Source organism: Rutidosis leptorrhynchoides, chromosome 8, assembly GCF_046630445.1.
Source record: "Rutidosis leptorrhynchoides isolate AG116_Rl617_1_P2 chromosome 8, CSIRO_AGI_Rlap_v1, whole genome shotgun sequence".
NCBI classification, from domain to species: domain Eukaryota; kingdom Viridiplantae; phylum Streptophyta; class Magnoliopsida; order Asterales; family Asteraceae; genus Rutidosis; species Rutidosis leptorrhynchoides.
Genome location: NC_092340.1, coordinates 31,175,913 through 31,182,798, shown reverse-complemented (window position 1 = coordinate 31,182,798; position 6,886 = coordinate 31,175,913).

The following is a 6,886-nucleotide window of genomic DNA, read 5'->3' as shown; positions in this document are numbered from 1 at the left end:
AAATTTGATGTAATATATAATCGTGACGAGATACTCTGGAAATGAGCGAGAAAATGGTGTTTTGGACAGGTTCGCCGATAAGTGCTTCAGGTTCTTCGTCAAGAGGGCAATGTGGTGGATGGAAGGGATCACCTTCTTCTTGTCTCCAATGATTGAAGAGGCTACGAACCCATCCCCAATTCATCCAGAATAGGTGATGACTGATTGGTTGATCTATTCCGGTCACACTACTTTCAGAGCTTGAATGGGATTCCATTTCGGAATCTGAGTGACTTGAACTAATGACGAATTCCATTTCGTACGATTGGATAAAGGATTTTTCTTTTTTTTTTATATGAAATTATTTTGGCTAATGGATGGTATTCTAATTACATAGAATATATATATAAATATATATATATATATATATATATATATATATATATATATATATATATATATATATATATATATATATATATATATATATACACATATATATATAGATCAAAAGATTTCGTAGATTACGGAGGACTTTGCGGGATATGTCAGGCAATGTTTAAAGTAACAGATACGATAAGATATGATTTAGCAGATATGCTAAGATATGAATTTTTGTCTATACACTATTCATGCAATCAATGCAGCAAGACGTGTCTTAGACTAAAAATGATAAACAGGTAATTTCTAGAGGATGATAAGTAGTTAATTTTCGACACAAAATGATAAGCAAAACTTTTGACATGCAGACACGGTCGAAGTCCAGACTCACTAATGCATCATATCGACTTATCAGTTAGACACACTAATGCAGACCTGGTTGGCTAAGACCACCGCTCTGATACCAACTGAAAGGACCCGTTCATATACATTATAAACGATTCACAATAGTTGATTACATTGCGAGGTATTTGACCTCTATATGATACATTTTACAAACATTGCATTCGTTTTTAAAAGATAAACTTTCTTTACATCGAAAATTGACAGGCATGCATACCATTTCATAATATCCACTATTCAACTATAAATTGATTTAATAATAATCTTTGATGAACTCAATGACTCGAATGCAACGTTCTTCAAAATATGCTATGAAAGACTCCAAGTAATATCTTTAAAATGAGCAAATGCACAGCGGAAGATTTCTTTAACACCTGAGAATAAACATGCTTTAAAGTGTCAACCAAAAGGTTGGTGAGTTCATTAGTTTATCATAATCATTTATTTCCATCATTTTAATAGACCACAAGAATTTCATTTCCAGTTCTCATAAATATACGTCCCATGCATAGAGACAAAAATAATCATTCATATGGTGAACACCTGGTAACCGACATTAACTAGATACATATAAGAATATCCCCTATCATTCCAGGATCCTCCTTCGGACATGATATAAATTTCGAAGTACTAAAGCATTCGGTACTTTGGATGGGGTATGTTAGGCCCAATAGATCTATCTTTAGGATTCGCGTCAATTAGGGTGTCTGTTCCCTAATTCTTAGATTACCAGACTTTAATAAAAAGGGGCATATTCGATTTCGATCATTCAACCATATAATGTAGTTTCGATTACTTGTGTCTATTTCGTAAAACATTTATAAAAGCGCATGCATTCTCAGTCCCAAAAATATATATTACAAAAGCATTTAAAAAGGGAGTAATGAAACTCACGCATATAAATATTGTAAAATAGTTAATAAAGCATTTGCATGTATTCTCAGCCCAAAAACGTAAAGAGTAAAAGGGAGCAAATGAAACTCACCATACTGTATTTCGTAGTAAAAATACATATAACGTCATTGAACAAGTGCAAGGTTGGCCTCGGATTCACGAACCTAAATTAATTATATATATTTATGTGTTGGTCAATATTTGTCTAACAAATTAGGTCAAGTCATAGTGTACCACAATCCTAATGCTCGAGACTAATATGCAAAAGTCAACAAAAGTAAATTTGACTCAAAATAATTTCCAAAAATCTATACATAATTAATATATAGTTTAAATATCGTCGTTTTATATTTTTAAATATTTTTAAATGATTTATTAGAGTAAATAATATAATTTATTTATTAATAAATAAAATTTTTATATTAATTTTATATAATAAAATATACTTTTATATATATTAAGTAATAAAATTTATATGGTTCATTTAATATCATAAAGATAATATGATAGGTATTATTAAAGTAAGTTATTACACGTAGTAAAATATGTTTGTATCACATATTTATTTGATAAAATAATATCTATAATGATAGTAAGTAAAAGTTGTATTATTTTGTAATAATAATTATTATTATAAAAATATCAATATTTATAATTACTAAGATGACATTATGATAAAACGATAATTCTAATTATGATAACGTTAATATTTACGATAATTTTTAATATTATCTTTAAAATAATAATTCTATTTAAAATAATAATAATAATGATATTTTAGAGTAACAATGACATTTCTATTAAAATGATAATTTTTGTTAAAATGATAGTTTTAATACTAACGATACTTTTAATAATAATAGTAATGATAAAAATAATAAGAACGATAATTTTATCTAAATCAATATCTTATAATATTTTAATTTCATCATGATACTGTTACTCATTATTTTCTAATCGTTTCGTTTAATAGCTTTTAATTGTCTTTTATATCGTGTTCATAATAATGATAATAATAGTAATCAAAATAATTAGGTGTTACAAATATTTTTTTTAATTACACTAATATTAATAATGATAGTTACTATAACATTATTAACGATAATACTAATAATTATCTTAATGATAATATAGTAATAATAATAATAACAATAACAATAACCATTTTTAAATAATGATATATATATTAATAATGATAATAATAATAATAATAATAATACTAATAATAATAATAATAATAATAATAATTGGATAATAATAATAATACTAATTATAACTTTAACGATAATAACGATAGTAATAAAAAAAAATAACAATTTTTAATGATAAATCCCTTTTATTGATAAAGATAATAATAATGATAATAATAAGATAAAACTAGAACGGCGATAAAAACGACGATAATAATAATCATTTTTAATAAAAATATCGAAAATTCAATTGATTATAACTTCTAATCCGTTCATCGAAACCATTCGATATCTAAAGGAAAAGTTCTTAATTTTTCGCTAGCTTTCCAAGGACATGCATATCTTATACCTTATCTCAACCGCATGTGTAACTAATTCAATATTCAACTTAACCTGTCTAAGGGAAATATCAAAAGTACAAGCAAGCATAATCCTAAATACTCGAGCACTAGTCAGGGATACACTATTAGTATGTAAAAGTTAAATTATGAGTACTCACATATCAATATTGAGATTTAACATTGCAGGAAAGGTACGTAGACGCAACGGAAATGATAAACACTATATTGACCTCACGAGCATACCCATGAACCATACTCCTCCATAGCTATAACCCATAATTTCCTTAATCCTATCCTACTCGAAAAACAATTTCGAAACCACTCGGACAGCACTCCGTCGTAATATTTTATGTATACTAATAATATCTTGAAATAATACGGAGTAAATATATATATGTAAATCGATTGAGAGAGTTTAGAGAAAAATATTTTCAAGTTTCTATGAAATAATGAAACCTATTGAATTCTATTTATAATAGATTTTTGAATTATTAAAGTGAATTATTAAAGTATGAATTATTAAAGTGAATTATTAAAGTATGAATTATTAAAGTGAATTATTAAAGTATGAATTATTAAAGTGAATTATTAAAGTTAAAGTAAAGTAAAGGTAAAGTTTAAGTATAGTAAAAGTATAAAACTATGTACGTATAATACGCGTATAAATATATATAATATTAATTTAAATCGTTATATATATTTAATAAAATAAAATATAAATATCGTTATCTTTATCATAGTAGTTAAGTAATGAGTTGTCAAAAGTGGTTCTAGATATTTATAAAAGTTATATACGTTTTAATAATAAAGTTCTTTTTAAACTGAAAACGTTTTTGTACGTTTGAAACTAAATAGATCAATCGAGTCTTTATGAGATTCAATCTTCCACTATCCTTTCTCTAGTTCTCAATGATTGACAATTTGTTCTTATTTATAAATCACTTTACCATTTTCCGAATATTGTTAAAATGGAAAGATTTCTCAAATCAACGTGGGCCTTTCAACAGAGACTTGTAATCATAATTTAATATATCTGATAATTCAATCATTTGATCTTATCTTCTAATTTCATTGATAAACATTTTGAAACAGATACAATCATATAAATATTTAATCTAATATTTTGTTTACGTTTAAAGTTATAATATATATTTACACACATATACATATATAATCATATTCGTTTAATGGTTCGTGAATCGTTGGAACTTGGTTGAGGTTAAATGAATGTATGAACATAGTTTAAAATTCTTGAAATTTAACTTAACAAATATTGCTTATCGTGTCGAAAACATATAAAGATTAAAGTTTAAATTTGGTTGTCACAGTCAGGATGCCGAAAAAGACATTTTACTCATTTTTATTGTTCTCTTTGAATGTGTTCAATGTATATCTTATTATTAGTTTTGTGTATGCATGACTTAGCATGGTATATATCGTTTTAAGGCCTATTATTTCACTCGCAATGTAATTATGTATAACCGGTATAAATTTGAATATAATGTCACTTCATTAAACACATTTTTTAAATCATTAGTATGCGCCGCCAGATGGAGTACCATTTGGTGGCGCATAACTTTCGGTTTCAGATTGTCCTGAAATTCTCAAGATCACCCTAAAACGGCCGAACGAGCAAGACACTCTGAACGTGCTTGCCATTCGAGGTGGTCTAGATTCTGAAAAATACATCTTTCCTCGCAAAATCGCACACTGCACCTAAACACCACCGACGGTTCGTGGTGCTTGGTGTCTTGTGTCTCTGGCCAAAATGTTAGATCTATCGTATCTTTTGACTTGTAGCTCCGATTGAGTCACCGTTTTTTTTCAAATCGTGTATTTTTTTCGAGATCTATCTGCTGGCAAACTGCTGTAGGCGGTTTGTCCCAAATATTAAGCGAAACGAGACCTCAAAAGCCTTCAATTTTGCCTTTTTCGATTTTGACCGTTTTGAATTTCATTCATATTATTCCTTTTGTGTATGAATGACTTAGCATGGTACATATTGTTTTATGGTCTTTTATTTCACTCTCAATGTAATTATGTATAATGCATATAAATTTGAATCTAATGTCACTTCATTAAATACGCTTTTTAAAATCATTAATTTGCGCCGCCAGATGGAGTACCATTTGGCGGCGCATAACCTTCAGTTTCAGATTGTGCTGAAATTCTCGAGATCACCCTTGAACGACCCTAACATCAAGACTACTGGATAGTGTCTTGACATTCGAGGTCGTCAGGATGCCAAAAAAGACATTTTACTCATTTTTATTGTTCTCTTTGAATGTTTTCAATTTATATCTTATTATTAGTTTTGTGTATGCATGACTTAGCATGGTATATATCATTTTAAGGCCTATTATTTCACTCGCAATGTAATTATGTATAACGGGTATAAATTTGAATATAATGCCACTTCATTAAATACGTTTTTTTAAATCATTAGTATGCGCCGCCAGATGGAGTACCATTTGGCGGCGCATAACTTTCGGTTTCAGATTGTCCTGAAATTCTCAAGATCACCCTAAAACAGTCGAACGAGCAAGACTCTCTGAACGTGCTTGCTATTCGAGGTGGTCTAGATTCCGAAAAATACATCTTTTCTCGCAAAATCGCACACTGCACCCAAACACCACCGACGGTTCGTGGTGCTTGGTGTCTTGTGTCTCTGGCCAAAATGTTAGATCTATCGTATCTTTTGACTCGTAGCTCCGATTTAGTCACCGTTTTTTTTCAAATCGTGTATTTTTTCGGGATCTATCTTTGTCCCAAATATTTTGCGAAACGAGACCTCGAAAGGCTTCAATTTTGCCTTTTTCGATTTTGACCGTTTTGAATTTCATTCATATTATTCCTTTTGTGTATGAATGACTTAGCATGGTACATATTGTTTTAAGGTCTTTTATTTCACTCTCAATGTAATTATATATAATGCATATAAATTTGAATCTAATGTCACTTCATTAAATACGCTTTTTAAAATCATTAATATGCGCCGCCAGATGGAGTACCATTTGGCGGCGCATAACCTTCGGTTTTAGGTTGTGCTGAAATTCTCGAGATCACCCTAGAATGACCCTAACATCAAGACTACTGGATAGTGTCTTGACATTCGAGGTCGTCAAGATACCGAAAAAGACATTTTACTCATTTTTATTGTTCTCTTTGAATGTTTTCAATTTATATCTTATTATTAGTTTTGTGTATGCATGACTTAGCATGGTATATATCGTTTTAAGGCCTATTATTTCACTCGCAATGTAATTATGTATAACCGGTATAAATTTGAATATAATGTCACTTCATTAAACACGTTTTTTTAAATCATTAGTATACGCCGCCAGATGGAGTACCATTTGGCGGCGCATAACTTTCAGTTTCAGATTGTCCTGAAATTCTCAAGATCACCCTAAAACGCCCGAACGAGCAAGACTCTCTGAACGTGCTTGCCATTCGAGGTGGTCTAGATTCCGAAAAATACATCTTTCCTCGCAAAATCGCACACTGCACCCAAAAACCACCGACGGTTCGTGGTGCTTGGTGTCTTGTGTCTCTGGCCAAAATGTTAGATCTATCGTAACTTTTGACTCGTAGCTCCGATTTAGTCACCTTTTTTTTTCAAATCGTGTATTTTTTCGGGATCTATCTGTTGGCAAGCTGCCGTAGGCGGTTTGTCCCAAATATTTTGCGAAACGAGAC